This window comes from Xyrauchen texanus, chromosome 1, assembly GCF_025860055.1.
Source record: "Xyrauchen texanus isolate HMW12.3.18 chromosome 1, RBS_HiC_50CHRs, whole genome shotgun sequence".
NCBI lineage: Eukaryota > Metazoa > Chordata > Actinopteri > Cypriniformes > Catostomidae > Xyrauchen > Xyrauchen texanus.
In genome coordinates this window covers 67049246-67066090 of record NC_068276.1, presented here as the reverse complement: position 1 = coordinate 67066090, position 16845 = coordinate 67049246, and the positions used below count along the sequence as shown (strand labels likewise).

The following is a 16845-nucleotide window of genomic DNA, read 5'->3' as shown; positions in this document are numbered from 1 at the left end:
ATTCTAAAAATTCTATTGCACATAAGACTATATTTTATGGTGTAATGTTTATAAGCTAGGATAACGTCTCGGGTTACATATGTAACCCTTGTTCCCTGAAAAAAGCGGAACGAGATGTTGCGCTGAAGAGCACTTTAGGAAACATGTCTCAGTTGTGACCAGCTGTTAATATGTATGCAACACGTCAATGAACATTGACTGGAATTTATAGCCTCTGCCGATGTAATCATTGGACGCACCTGGCGCAGTGGCTATAAATAGATGACACCCAATTGTATGTTCCAATCAAGAGAAATGATCCCTCTGCCCTTTCATCATTGTTAGGTTGTCTGGATGAAGTAAAATTTTGGCTGGATAAAAATTTTTTGTTTTTAAATGAAAACAAAACAGAGATCATTGTTTTCGGGTCCACTGGTAATCCCCAGGCTGTTACCTTTGACCTAGGCAGACTAGCGGCATTTAGTTCTGCAAGTGTATGTGAACTTGGGCGTTTGTCTGGATGAGTCTTTAAATTTTGAAAAGCAAATCTCTTCTGTAATAAGCTCTAGTTTTTATCACCTGCGGCTGTTGTCAAAAGTCAAACCTTTTCTTAATCACAAAACTCTTGAGATGGCTGTTCATGCTTTTATCACCACACGTGTAGATTACTGCAATTCACTTTACTGCGGTATCTCAAAAGCATAAACAGCTCGTCTTCAACTGGTGCAAAATGCGCTGCAAGATTCCTCACAAATGGTCGGAAAAGTGACCACATCACCCCAATTCTGAGGTCTCTTCACTGGTTGCCCATTCATTTCAGAACTGAGTTTAAAATCCTGTTATTTGTGTACAAAGCTCTATGCAACCAAGCCTAGCTACCTAACTGAACTGCTTCAACCTTACACTGATCAAGAAGTCTGAGATCAGGTGAAAAAATCTGTTACAAGTCCCTCAATGCAGACTTAAACGTAGAGGGATCGAGCCTTTTCTGTGGTTGGGCCTCGGTTGTGGAACAATTTGCCCTTGAGCGCTCGGATAGCCCCTTCTGTGATTTCTTTTAAGTCACTTTTAAAAACGCACTTGTTCTCTTTGGCCTACAAATAAGGTGCATATACGTGTATATGTATGTGTATATGTGTACATATATGTGTGTGTATGTATATATATATATATATACGTATGTGTATGTGTGTGTGTATGGGTGTTTTTATAGATATATTTATACTTATATATTTTTTTCTGTCTATTTTATATTTCTCTTCTTCGAGTATGATACTAGTATTAAACCTGTTACTGTTTTCTCTGTTTTTATTTTCTACTACTGATAGTCTCTGAGACTGCTTGGGCGTCTCCCGTTTTAAGGTGTTCTTAACCTTGATGTACTGTTTTATGATGTGCTACTACACATGGTGTTGGTGTCTTTTAATTTTGTAGTTCTGTAAAGCACTTTGGTCAGTCAGTGGCTGTTATAAAATGTGCTATATAAATTAAATGAACTTGAACTTGAAATAGATGCATCACCGGTGCATCATCAGATATTTTGTCTGAAGAGCAGTCCCGGGGCATCCCAGTGCGGCAGAAAAGCGCAGAATCTCTCGAGACGTTCCCTTTACTAAAAGCTTCACTATGATGCTGCGCTGAAGAGCGCTTTGGGAATGAGGATACCCACGCCGCCGCACTGTGGCTGTCCGGACCCCCTACGGTTGTGTAGTGTGCTCACAAGAGCGTGAGAGGCCTCAGAAATGAGCTTGAGATGTCGACTCAAGGACATAAGAACCCGGAGTGGCAAGAACATCCAAACTATAAAAATCGAATCAATGTGTGTGGAGAGGACCAACCTGCCGCATCACAAACTTGCTGCAGATGGAGACCTCTAGCCAAGGCTTTAGAGGTGGCGACCCCTCTGGTAGAGTGAGCCCTGACACCTACTGGTGAAGCTTGACAGCACGCCACGAAGGTCAGAGCAGTAGCATCCCTCACCCAAGGCAACATAGTCTGCTTGGGGGTGGCCGCTCTTGCGGCTCCCATAGCAAGGAGCTGTTGCCCTGACTTACGCCACTGGCTAGAGCGGTGGACATAAGTCTGAAGGGCACAGACTGGGCACAGTCTGGGAAGCCTTTGCTGCTCCGGCGTTGCAAATGGCGGGGAGCAGAAGGCTTAGAGCATGACCTGATGTAGGGTCGCGAAAGGCACCTTAGGCAGGTAGTCAGGATGAGGGTGCAAAATTGCTTTGGTCATTCCTGGGGCAAACTCTAAACAGGCTGGCAAAACAGACAGAGCCTGTAGGTCCCCAATTCTCTCTCGAGATAATCCCCATAAGAAAAAACATCTTGAGAGTCAGAAGTCTGTCAGACGCTGACTCTAGAGGTTCAAAGGAGGTTTCAACCAGACCCTCAAGGACTATTGACAAGTCCTACTAAGAGGTCATGGTCCTAGCAGGAGGCCACAGTCGCATGGCTCCACGAATGAAGCGAGCAAGTAGAGGGTGCCTCTGAAGGGCACTCTTTCCATCAAGGTGTGGCAAGCCGAAGTGGCGGCCACATAGACTCTGAGAGTGGCGGGGCATAAGCCTGCTGACGGTTCTTCCTGCAGAAAGTCCAGAACTGAAGCGATCTGGCAGTTAACTGGTTCTGCAATATGAATTTTTAATAAAGGGAAATGCATACAGGCGCATTCTGGGCCATGTATGTGCTACCGTGTTCAGCCCCAGAGGGGGGGACTGAGTGACTCGGGGAGAAGTAGAGGAGACATTGCGATGTTCATAGAGGCGAAGAGGTCCTCTTCTGCCCTGTAAAATCTACCCAGATTTTTTCCAAATGGAGGGAGCCCTAGCACTTAAAATGGTCTCGATAACCTCAGGAGAAAGCCCTGTGTACCTCAGTTGGTACCCAACTGGGGCCAAGCATGAGAAGGTTCCACAATTCGGGCCGGGGATGAAATACAGTCCCCTGTGTCTGAGAAAGAAGGTACTTCATGTTCGGAATCGACCGAGGCGAGCCGTCGAGGGGAGAATTTAGCTCCGAGAACCATAGCCTGTTCGGCCAGAGTGGCGCTCTCAGTAGGAGGCAAGACCCTTGCTGGCGAGCCTTGGCGAAGACTCCCGGAAGCAGAAAAACCGGGGAAAGAAATGCATACAGACGCATTCCGGGTAACGTATGTGCCTTTACGTCCAGACCCAAGGGGGCTGGGTGACTCGGGGAGAAGCAGAGGAGACATTGCGCTGTTCATAGTGGCGAAGAGGTCCTCTTCTGCCCGGGAAAAATCTCACCCACTACCTTAGGGTGGAGTTTCCACTCCCCCATCTGTATTTTCTGTTTGGACAGTTAATCTGCTCGCATATACGGGCATCCAGGGATATAAACCGCCCTGAGTGACAGGAGAATGCGACATGTTAGAAATTCAGCTGACATGAACGTGGATTCCCCTGATTGTTTATGTAAGAGACTACCGCTGTATTGCCCAACCGCACCAAGACATGGTAGCCTCAGGAGGAAGTATTTCAGGGCCAGAAATACAGCCATCAACTCGAGACAGTTACTGTGACAACCGAGATGATGACCCTCCTATTCCCTTTAAGCTGGACGACCACTTAAGGCCGCTACCCAGCCCATCAGGGAGGTGTCTGTCATTAGCAGCCTGCGACAACGAGACGCACCTAGAGTGGGACCCAAGGTAAGAAACCGGGGTCTGAACCACAAAGAAAGGGAACGAAGCCCGTAAATAGTAAATAGGGCTAGGTAAATAGGGCTAGGCCGAATGGAAGAATCCGATACTGGAAGGCTTTGCCCCCGAAAGCGAACCTCAGGATCTTTCTGTGCTGTGGTAGAATTTCTATAAGAAAATATGCATCCATGAGAGCGATCGTGACCAGCCAAAATGGGATGTTTGGCTTGTGATGCGACCGTCTTGATAGTTAGCATCTTGAACTTGAACGCCCTGACTGAGCCGTTCAAGCTTCGAGGATCTAAGATCGGACACAACCCCCTACCCTTCTTGGGGACCAGGAATTATTTGCTGTAATAGCCTGACTCTTTCTCTGGAAGGGGAACACGTTCTATGGCCCCTTAGACCAAGAGACTTTGACTTCTTTCCACAGTAGACATGCATGCTCCGGTTTCACGGAAGTGGCGAGCACGCCGTTGAAGCGTGGAGGATGGCAAGAGAATTGAATTCTGTAGCCTCTTTCTACTGTTCTTAGAGCCCATATAGAAATACCGGGCCCCCTGAGTGCGGCGAGGGAAGAATAGCCCGAATGCTTCCTCATGGCTTTTTGCCTCCTGAAACCTGGAGATAACTGTAGTCATGGCGTCTCCAAAAAGTCCAGAAGACAAAATTGGCAATCTTTCCGTGCAGACCAAAGCGGACATAGACCGGCCAATAGCATGGGCGGTCTGTTTGGTCACGCATAGAGATTGGTCCGTGCCTCGACGAAGCTCAGAAAACGCTTCCTCGTCGAGCTCGGAACCTGCACTCAGGTCCTTAAGCAGATCAGCCTGGTATGCCTGCAACACCACCATGGTGTGCAGAGCAGCACCAGCCTGACCCGCCGCTTGATACGCCTTCCCCACTAGCGTGGAGGTGGTCCTGCACAGCTTCGTGGGGAGGGAGGGTCTTTTCTGCGATGATGCCGAGCCCGGTGAGAGATAACCCGCAAGTGTCTCCTCAACCAGCGGCATCATCGAATACCCCCGTGCCTCAGCACCCACGATAGTCGAATATATCGACGTCGAGGGCACGTGTACATGGGAAGTATAAGGTTTCCTCCATGAACGAGAAAGCTCGTCATGGAGGTCATTAAAGAAGGGAAGGGACTGATGAGGCATTCACTTATCCCGGCCACCAGACAAAAATCGATCCTCCAATTTGGAGCGTTTGGGGGTCTCTTGTTGGTGTGGCCAGTCTATCTTAAGCCTGGCCACAGCACGAGTAACCACGTCGAGCAATTCCTCTGTTGATTTATTATCAAACACGGAATGCTCGGAGGTGGATAACTCGAGATCAGCTGAACCAAAAGATTCATGGTCCCCCTCATGAACCGAAGAGGCGCCAGAGCATGCTTCGAGATCACGGGAAGGACCAGCTGGATCTGGGGAGAGAGCGTGCGAAAGGGACGAACCCGTCTCTCGCTCCTCAGCCAGATCCATGTGAGAGCCCCACGAGTGAAGTGTGGGCGTTGACTCCCGGAAGTGAGCGAGGTGAGCGCAAAGCATTTTCCCCGAAAGCAGATCACAATGCTCGCACCCGCCCTGCAGCATGCTCTTCCCCCAAACAAACAAAACAAAACTGATGCATGTCCCGCACGGCCAAAGAGCGGACACAGGGGAACACGCACCATTTGCCTTGACTTTCAGTCATTTTAGGTAGACAGAAATATTTTTCTGAACGGTTCACTGCACACTGCCTAACAGAATCTAACTCCTAACAGAGGAAAGAAAGTTTGACAGCTTCGTGATAGCACACAGCACAGAATGGCTCTTCAGACGAAAAATCTGATGATACACCGGTGACGCATCTATTTATAGGCACTGCGCCAGGTGCGTCCAATGATTACATCGGCAGAGGCTAAAAATACCAGTCAATGTTCATTGACGTGTTGCATACATATTCACAGCTGGTCACAACTGAGACGTGTTCCCTAAAGCGCTCTTCAGCGCAGCATCATAGTGAACAAGCTTTGTCATAATGTAACCCTCATTGTTCATTGTTTTTGTTTTTTTCTTTGTATTTGTAATAGTTATTTTCATAGCGCAAAACAAAAAACCTCTGAAAGAAAACTTGCTGTCACAAAATAGTAATCCGAAGAGAATCTTACCTGTCAAACTTGCTAATCTCGGTGATCTGCTAATTCTCACACTCAGATCTCTCTCAGCTTCACATTCGTCTCGTGAACTGATGAGAAAAGACAAACAAGCTATGAAAGATCGATGGTCTGTCTGCCACAAACATCTCGCTGTTGCTTTCTTCGCATGTGTTATTAGTGTGCGTCATTGAAGATTGTAAGTTCTTCATGATTATTATATTATTATTGCTTGGGTAGAAAGATCGTTTGCTGTTCATCATCGCTAAAGTAAAGCTCTGTTTATGTTGACTGCTCAATGATAGCCTTATTTCATTTATGAGTGTGACCAACCTTTATTATACAAGGTATTATTAGAATATACTATGTTAACTATTGCTGCAGTAATCACCTGTTATTAGACTGTTTGTATTCCAGCCTTTTCAGTGTTGAATTATTAGCATTTGTATAATTTGTGTAGAACACACACAGTATATTTGTGTTCTGTTTGTCAATGTGTTTATTGTTTTCCATTATAGAACCACACACACACACACACACACACACACCTTCCTTCATCCATCTACCAAATTACATTGCATCAACAATACCTGCCTCCTACCTGCTTCATCATCTGACTTACAATAATTTGTAACTTCTTTCATACACATGTCTGTTGTAACTGCACAAATTCATTTTTTTGTTATTTTGCGTAGGCCTACTCTCTTACATGTAAACTTATTTCCACTCAACACATAATAATTTTTCATAAATATTATAATATTATATTATATATCATAATAGCTAAATCTGTTTCATTTCACTGCCTCTAAGTCATAATTTCTTTATTTCAAATTGGGCATTTATTGTGGTAATTAGACCCTCTGAGGTGATTGACGCCGGAATACAAACTAGTGCATTTTATTTCCACTACACAATACATATAAACTGATGTCATAATAGCCCATAGTTACAGAATCACCCTGAAAATGTCCATTACCACAACACAGACATGCTCAAGTTATCATAATTACCACAACAACTTTTCTTAAGTTAGAGCTGCAATACTAATCTTGAAATATTCACTTGTCTTGGTGTAAAATTAAGTCATTGCCTGATGAAAGAAAGTGTCTGTTTTGATCTCTTGCTGCTGCAGTAATGAACTGGACTCTGTCATAAAAGTCCCATTCAAATATCTCTCATTAAATTATGCAATTTTTAAAGCTTATTAAAGTAAAAGCAGTGATGTAACGAAAGGAATGCTGTCCATTGTAACAAAGTAAAAGCTTTTTTTTTTTCATTAGAAATTTACTTGAGTAGGAGTAAAAAGTCAAATACAAAATAGAAGAAAGCTTGCATACTTGTTCACTGCTCCAACATTTTTAAATCTAAAACTATGTGATAAACGTTCGTCTTCCTCCGAAAAATACAACAGACTTTGTGATGTCAATTTAAAACAAACATCCCATGGTTCCCACAGGTGCTCGCAATTTCATGTTGATGATTCCACCCAATCAAAACTCTCAAGGTAGTTGTAGATGATACAAAGTCTTGAATAAACATGGTTTTAAACAAAGAAAATGCATCACAGTTTGCCATATACACTGTGAATATAGCCCACACATACATTATACATTCACATAAACCTCACCCACCATATTACATACAAATATACATCCCTCTACATATGCACATATATCTACAGTTCTATGATACAGATCTCCTAATTTAATCTTCAAAATTGTGAGAATATTTAAAGAAAATAATTTATGTTAAAATCCTCAATTACAGCATTTTGAGATAGTGTCTATAAAGAATAAATCCAAAAAGCTTCTCTACAGAGAAGTAGTTTTTCTATATTGCCTCCTCACTGTGGGATACTGACTCTCTCTATTCCCCAATATCGAAGACTAGAAACAGGGTGTTTAAGTTTCTGAAAATGCATCGCCACTGGCTGTGGTTATTTTGAGTAAAAAGTACCCTCTATTAAACCTATAATATTAAAGTAAATGTAATGGATTAAAGTTGTGCGTAACTACCCACCTCTGACAATGGCTATATTTAATGGTCTATTTTGTCATCCAAAAAAGGAATATTATGCCATGTCAAAAGATTTGAGACACAAATGTATATTAAAACATAATTATGAATGTTCTTACCAGCAGTCTGTGAAGAGTATCTCTTACTGTAGATCTGAATAGAAACGCTGTACTATTTATTGCTGAACTAAGTCCCTCCCAGCTGAATGATCTGTCTAAGATTTGAAGAGTCAACAAAGGAACAACACATCCTCACGTGTGCATGCTTTCAGAAATGTGCATTTAACATTAACAAGCTATTTACATATAAATATGTCCATAGTTGCTATATGTGTGTTTACCCTGCTGACACCTGTGTGAACTCGAGGGGAACTGACTACATTCTTCCAAGAAATATCACTTCTGAATTTCTGAAAACTCAGCTTCATTTGTTTGTAGAGGACACTGATATTTTTATCTAATGCAATGACATTCAGATGTTTAGATATACTTAAAGGTGTCAAGTCATCAAGTTTTAAAGGGGGTTAAAATTGGAATACATTTTCCTTTATATTTTGACACACCGATCAGCCACAACATTAAAACCACATGCCATTTTTGTTTTTAGCACCAATCGGAGTAAATTCTACAGATGTTGTGTGTGAAAATCCCAGGAGATCAAATGTTACAGAAATACCAGCCCATCTGGCACCAACAATCATGCCACGGTCTAAATCAAATGAAATTTTCTCCATTCTGATGGTCAACATTACCACAGACCCTCGTAGCTTGTTTAGAACATTCAACACACTTCTCTGCCCTCCACCTCCACCACCTGACACATCACTTCGCCACATTTTTTACTAATAAGGTTACAGCCATCAGCAATACTTTCACAGCACCGCACCCTGTCAAACACCCACCTCCTGTACAATGAGGTCTCTAAACTCCTCTCTAATCACCCCACCACCTGTTCCCTTGACCCCATTCCATCACACCTTCTCCAGGCCATCTCTCCATCCATCCTACCTGCACTTACACACATAATTAACACATCTCTATTTGCAGGCACTTTTCCCACTACATTTAAGCAGGCTCGAGTAACCCCACTGCTGAAAAACCTTGCACTTAACCCCACACAGATAGAACACTACAGACCAGTCTCTCTCATCCCATTCATGGCAAAAATACTTGAAAGGGCAGTTTTCAATCAGATCTCCGCCTATCTCTCACAGAACAAGCTGTTGGATGACAATCAGTCAGGCTTCAAAAGTGGATACTCCACTGAGACTGCCCTGCTGTCTGTCAAGGAGTTGCTGAGACAGGCGAAAGCTGAATCCAGATCATCCATTCTGATTCTGCTGGACCTTTCTGCAGCCTTTGACACAGTCAACAATCAGATCCTTCTCTCCACCCTCTCTACACTGGGCATCACCGGAACTGTTCTTGGCTGGTTCAACTCCTATCTCTCAGATAGGTCCTTTGAGGTAGCCTGGAGAGGGGAGGTATCCAAGCCACAGCAGTTACTTACTGGGGTACCTCAGGGGTCAGTGCTTGGGCCACTTCTCTGCTCCATATACACAACATCACTTGGACCCATCATCCAGTCACATGGTTTCTCTTACCACTGCTATGCCGATGAGACGCAACTCTACTTGTCTTTCCAGCCCAACGACACCACAGTGACCGCTAGAGACATCTCGGCCTGGATGAAGGAACACCACCTGCAACTCAAACCAGCCAAGACCGAACTCCTTGTCTTTCCAGCCAACCCTGCTGTTGAACACAACATCACCGTGCAGCTGGGTTCAACTACAGTATCACGTTCCAAAACGGTCATAAATCTAGGGGTAACCATTGATGACAAGACCACATCTTAAAGACTGCAAGATAATGTAGATTTACACTCTACAATATCAGGAAGATAAGACCTTTCCTCTCTGTACATGCCAAACAACTGCTTGTTCAGTCACTTGTCATAACTAGTCTGGACTACTGTAACAGTCTCATTGCAGCCATCCCTGCATGTGCAATTAGACCTCTGCAAATGATCCAGAATGCAGCAGCACGTCTGGTCTTTAATGAGCCAAAGAGAGCACATGTTACACCACTCTTTGTCTCTCTCCACTGGCTACCGGTTCATGCACGTATTAAATTCAAAGCCCTGATGCTGGCATACAAAACAGTTACTGGTCTACTCCAGCATACCCAAAAACATTTATGCAGAGCTACGTTCCCACCAGAAGCCTGCGGTCGGCTAAGGAACGTCGCCTTGTCGTACCAAAACAAAGAGGCACCAAAACACTTTCCAGGACTTTCAGTTTCATCATACCATGTTGGTGGAACGACCTTCACAACTCAATCCGTGAAGCTGACTCACTCTCTATCTTCAAAAAACAGCTAAAAACACATCTTTTCCAAGAGCACTTAACCAGTCACTAGAATTTTTTTTTGGGATAAAAGCGTCTGCCAAATGAATAAATGTAAATGTAAATTAAATTATGTGAACATTAATTGAAGCTCCTGACCTGTATCTGACTGATTCTATGCACTTCACTGCTGCCACACGATTGGCTGATCAGATAATCGCATGGATGATTGTTGGTGTCAGATGTGCTGGTTTGAGTATTTCTGTAACTGCTGATCTCCTGGGATTTTCACACACAACAGTCTAGAATTTAATCTGAATGGTGCCTAAAACAAAAAACATCCAGAGACCGGCATTTCTGTGGACAGAAATGTCTTGTTGATGAGAGGTCAACAGAGAATGGCCAGACTGGTTTGAGCTGACAAAGTCTACATTAACTCAGAAAACCGCTCTGTACAATTGTGATGAGAAGAATATAATCTCTGAATGCTATTCTGAGAAGCGGGTTGGGGCTGTTTTGGCAGCACGAGGGGTTTTAATGTTATGGCTGATCAGTGTGTATATTTATACATTATAATATATATTCAGCACTGGAAATAATAAGAGACCACTGCAAAATTATTCCATTTCACAGCAGCAAATGTAAAAATTTGCACAAAAGTGTCTGTCTTAAATTAGGCAAACTTATTATCATTTTAATCTCCAATCTGTTAGCTAGCATCTTGCATAGTCTTTTCATTATAAGCTTGCCAGCAAAGGTGACTAACCAGGTCCCCAAATCCCATGCAGTCAATTTATAATAATTAATTATTTACACAATTTCCCTTTATGCATGTGTGTGCGCTTGTGTATGCATTATTTTTGCCAGTGCTCTGGCTTTGTTGTGGGGTATTCACTGTCTAGTGTCAAAATTATCTTCTAGGTACTTTAATTAGATTGGTTACAATTTTTATGGGGGATTTTCACCCAAAAATCTAAACCCTCTCATCCTTTACTCACCCTCATGCCATCCCAGATGTGTATGACTTTCTTTCTTCAGCAGAACACTTCAGCAGAAGATTATTAAAAGAATATTTCTGCTCTGAAGGTTCATACAATGCAAGTGAATGGTGACTAGATCTTTGTGGCTCTAAAAATCACATGATGGTAACATTAGCCTAATCCTTATGGGTAACACTTTATTTTGATGGTCCCCTACAGATTTTCAAATGACTATAAGTGAATTATCAACTGGCTTGCTATAGCTAGTAAATAGTGTTTCAACAAACATTCAGTAGACTTTCAGTAGCCTGTATATAGATCTTTATTAATGACCTTTTAATGAACTGATGTTCTCAACAATAATGTATGTAGGTCATTAATAGAGATCTATATACAGGCTACTGAATGTCTACTGAATGTTTGTTGAAACACTATTTTCTAGCTATAGCCAGCCAGTTAATAAATGTAAGTAGCTCATTAATAAATATCTATATTGCAATCATAATTATTTAACCCCCAAGACAGTAAGGATTTACAAAGAGCCAGATTTTTTTTTACTTTACATCTGTATCAGGTGAGTGACACATTCAAAGTCATAGTGTGAATATATAACCTAATATTTCTAAAAAACAGGATTGTTTTAAAAATACAGCCATTTCATAATTATTCAACCCCTATTGCATGTTGTAAATGGTTAAATTGTCTGCACTTATATAGCGCCTTTTTAACCTTATCGGTATTCAAAGCACTTTACACTGTTGACTCATTCACCCATTCACACACCTGCTAGCCTGCCATAGGGAGCAACTTGGGGTTCAGTGTCTTGCCCAAGGACACTTCGGCACGTGGAGTCGTGTAGGCCGGGATTCAAACCACCAACCCTGCGATTAGTGGCCAACCCGCTCTACCAACTGAGCCACAGCCGCCCCATAAATATATATGTTGTAAATATATGAGGCTACACAAGTAACTGTTTTAAAACAAAATTAAGTCAAAATTATGTCATCAATCTGCAATGGCACTTATTTAAGTTTTAATATGTAAGTTTAGCGTTGTAATCAAAAATGTATTTATATGCAAAAGATGCAATTAAAATAAGCTGTCTCAAAAGCTAATAGAGGAGATTATTTCATTACACAAGAAAGGTCATGGCCAAAAGTACATTTGCAAACAGTTCAATTTCCAATAGACAAAGTTGGAGCACCATTCAAACATGTTTTAAATATGGTACAACAGCATAGGTGTTGAAGAAATCAAAACTTCACCAAGGGAAATGTTGACTTGAATATTCAAGAAGGAATTAGGAAAGACCTTTGGAGTACTGGAGCACTAAACTGAAAATGAGTTTTAGACCCATGGATCAGCAGTACGTCTGGAGTAAGATGACAAGGTGATAACAAGAACGGCACCTTCCCCACATTCAAGCATAAAGGTGGGTTAATCCTGTTATGGGGGTGTTTTGCGGCTGCAGGAAACGGCTATCCTGACTATATGACTGACGCCATGGATTATTTCAGGTATCAGGCCATTTTGGCATGGAAAATGTGATGCCTTCAGTGTGTAAATTGAAGCTTGGTGATCACTGGACTTTCCAGCAAGGCAATAACACCAAGGATACTTCCAAGTTCAAAGTCTGGTTCAGGGATAGGTCGCGGAATGTCCTTAAATGGCCCTTTCAGTCCATTATTAAAATCCCATTGCAAACCTTTGTTGGGATTTCAAGGAAGCAGTGGCAGCACAGAAACCAAAGAATGTCAATGAGCTGGAAGATTTTGCTCATGAGAAATGTGTAAAGATTCTAATAGAGAGGTGTCCGAAGCCTGAGAACACTTACCTGAAACACTTCTGAGGTTTGATCCCCACAGCCACCACAATTGTGTCCTTGAGCAAGGCACTTAACTCCAGTTTGCTCCGGGGGGGTTGTCCCTGTAATAAGGGCATTGTACATTTTACATAAAATAGACTGTGTCCATTGTCCTATGTTTACATTTTAAAATGTAAAATGTAAATGTAAATGACACAACCGTGGTAGGTCTCATCAGCAAGAATGATGAGTCAGCATATAGATAGGAGGTGAAACAACTAACGTACTGGTGTAGAGCCAACAACCTGTCTCTGAATGTGGACAAAACAAAAGAGATGGTTGTTGACTTTAGGAGAGCACAGAGTGACCACTCTCCACTGAACATCGACGGCTCCTCTGTGGAGATTGTCAAGAGCACCTGGCGGAGAACCTCACCTGGTCCCTCAACACTAGCTCTATTACCAAGAAAGCCCAGCAGTGTCTCTACTTTCTTCGAAGGCTGAGAAAAGCACATCTCCCACCCCTCATCCTCACTACATTCTATAGAGGGACTATTGAGAGCATCCTGAGCAGCTGCATCACTGCCTGGTTTGGGACTTGCACTGTTTCGGACCACAAAGCCCTGCAGAGGATAGTGAGGACAGCTGAGAAGATCATCAGGGTCTCTCTTCCCTCCATCAAATACATTTACATAAAACACTGCATCCGCAAAGCAACCAGCATTTTGGATGACCCCACAAGCAGTTATTGAACACTATTTCATAGTAAGTTATGTTTTCATTTTTAATGAAGTGTCATCTTTTTAATCTATTCATTACAAATGTGTACTGGTCTGTGCTGCACTGTCTCTTACTGTGTCTATTGTCCTGTTCCTTTTAGTAATTTATTGTACTGTCCCGTACTTTTTTGCACACGTTTGCACGTGCACTTTATGTTGAAATATTATTTAGTCTGTGTAATCTCATGTGGTTCTGTGTTTGTCCTATGATGTTTTATGTAGCACCATGGTCCTGGAGGAACGCTGTATGGTTGAACGACAATAAAAACCACTTGACTTGACTTGACTTGAGACTTTGCGTCGATTGTAGTGACACAAGGGGCTTATTTTGTGGGTCTCGGATACCTCTGAATATGAAAAAGGCTAATGAAAAATTGGCAAACAGAATTTGCATGTCCCGTCCCCGGACATACGGGTATAAAAGGCGGGGATTGTGAATCTGTTCAGTCAGGTTCTGCACTGAGGAGCTGAGAAAAAAAGGTTTGGCCATCACTCAACGTTGTGTCGATTGTAGTGACACCAGGGGCCCCTATTCAATAGCGCCGCCTACACTGAACCGTGTTACGTGATCTGCTGATGCTGTTACAGCAAGCTGTAGCATGCCAATGGAGCATGGAAATCAGACTTCAAGTAACCTTCCCCAAGGCCCCACTAATACGTAATATTGTTTTTATTAGGTTCCTGGAATCCGACCAAGGTTTTCCCTTGAGGGGTTGCAACAAGGACGTGACAAGCATGGGAGCAGGCCGCGCCAGCCGACCTCACTCTCAGAACCACGAAGGTCACAGCGCAGGCACTCGGGCGGGCGATGGCCACCCTCGTGGTTCAGGAGCGCCACCTATGGCTGAACATGGTCGAAATCACTTTCTCAACACCCCCGACTCCTCGGCCTCTTCGGTGACACAGTCGATGACTTCACCCAGCAGTTTTCGTTGGTGAAAAGGCAGATGGAGGCGATCGCTCACATAATGCCTCGACATCGCCAAACCAGCACACCCCGCACCCCTCCGAGTGTGCCCCCTGCGGTCAAACAACAGGCAGCTCCGCCTCAACCTGGTCCTAGCTTTCAGCCCCAGTGTCAGCGCACGCCCCCCATCTCCAATACCACTTCAAGGACCAGGAGAGCTCCTAGCTGCTCCTGAGATGGACGACCTGGGCAGTCAGATGTTCGCTATGGATGTTCGCCAAGACCACTACATCCCCAGTGGAGGGCCGGAAGGAGAATCCTTGTTTTCTTATTTTACTTTGCCGCACCGCCTTCTGGCTGCGGTACCCACATTCTCAATAAAGGATTGATTCCCTCACTCCCTGGCTCATCTAGCCGGTGCGTGCAGTTCTCATAACGCCTCGGCTCCAATATCCTACAGTCCTGGTTCCCCGGACACAGTCAACTCACCTCCGGACCCGTGACTGTTCAGTCCCGGCAGGCCAGCGCTAACAAGTTCCGAAGACGCCTTTCCAGGACCTCTTCCTCAGTCTCTAATCCGGTCTGTTGAAATTGCTTAAAGAAAAATTTTTATCCCACGATTCCAGGCCTAAAATTAATGTGCTGGATTATGTGAGTAAATTTAGGGAACGGCTGCATAAAGTCTGTACCATGGCAAGAGATTCATTAGCATCTGCACAGCAAGGTATGAAGAGTTGATTCGATCGGAAATCTGTTCAGCGCTACTTAAAAGAGGGGGAGCAATGTTGGTATTGTTTCCTATTGTTAGCTCTGCTTTATCAGTGGGGGCAGTGGTGGCTCAGTGGTTGAGGCTCAGGGTTACTGACCAGAAGGTTGGGGGTTCAAGCCCCAGCACCACCAAGATGCCACTGTTGGGCCCTTGAGCAAGGCACTTAACTCCAGGTTGCTCCGGGGGGATTGTCCCTGTAATAAGTGCACTGTAAGTCGCTTTGGATAAAAGCGTCTGCCAAATGCATAAATGTAAATGTAACACGTTTTTCTGGTCCTTATGAGGTGTTAAGAAAAGTGAGTGACACAGACTATACATTTGTACTACCGATAAAAAGAGAAAATCTTGTGTGTGTCATGTGAATATGTTAAAGGCCACAGGGAATCTCCATCAATGGATGTTTTGGATGCGGACGAAGTTGACATTCCTGTTTCACCACTTGTTGTAACAGCTTGCGGTGTTGTAAATTTCACTAATTGTACTGACACAGAAGATGATGGAGTGGCGTTACGTCATACTCACTAGCAATGAGCCAGACTTATGAATTCAGAGATCGTAAGTGATTTAATTGGTCATTTATTTAATTTACCCAAATGAAAAAAGTGTGACATTCTTCAGTTGATTGAGGATTTTCCTTCTGTTTAAAGATGTACCTTCTCGCACTACAGTTCTGCAGCATGATATTAACGTGGGTGACGCAGTGTGTTCCAAATTAGGTTTGGATTACCGGATCGGTATGCACTGACCGCCACAGTGTTCTTGTTAGAAAACTCTGAGTCATTGATAGATAATATATTCCTTTAATGATAGCTCTGATGTTGACATATGAAGATGCATATGTAAGAAGGACATATGTAAGGTTTCTAGAACAATAGAGAATAAACAAATAGCAAAGTATTACTAAAGTGTCATCATTTAAACACATTGAATGTAAATAACATAACTCGCTATATTACGTTAATAACTCCTCAGATAATCAACATTGAGCATTACGTCACTTAACTCAAGCGTGATAAACCGATCAAGCTGATATAAATGAACTGAACTTACAAAAAGTATCTCTAGCGTATACTCAGACAATATATATAACATATTAAAGTAAATAACAGTAATCTTACTTCGTCTGTTACTCATACAATGTCCCTAAAACACGAGCAATCCAGAGAATCTTCCAGTCAGAACGGCTGATGCAACATTATGGCGCTACAATACGCTCAATACGCAATTTCCGTATCAACGCCAATAGCGTATATCTTAACTCCGCTTAGCGCTTATTCTGTGCTCCTCTCTATTATAAGAACAAACATAGAGAATTCTGTACAGCCGCCCCCACATTTGAGTAACAGATGTGTAGATTAATAGAATTCTTATGGTTGTGAATTCTCTGTATTAAGGCGGGCGACAGGACGGGTGTAGACTTTATCCTTCACTTGAACCTCCGCAGCCCGTATGCACTTATCTCTAC

The 16845-nt window shown here is 43.1% G+C and overlaps 1 protein-coding gene across 5 annotated transcripts in view; it reads right to left on the bottom strand.

Moving 5' to 3' along the window:
• The window catches only part of LOC127626114 (uncharacterized), a 77364-nt gene that overhangs the window by 38773 nt on the left and 21746 nt on the right, over nucleotides 1-16845 (bottom strand). For 3 of the 5 annotated variants that reach the window (XM_052101888.1, XM_052101716.1, XM_052102044.1), the window contains exons 2-3: nucleotides 12957-13048; nucleotides 5792-5868 (exon numbers count right to left, since the gene is read on the bottom strand). The gene's annotated coding sequence lies outside the window, so the exon portion shown is untranslated. Of the gene's footprint in view, nucleotides 1-5791; nucleotides 5869-7914; nucleotides 7929-12956; nucleotides 13049-16845 lie in introns of those variants that run through there. The other 2 variants (XM_052101959.1, XM_052101800.1) reach the window with 2 other exon arrangements.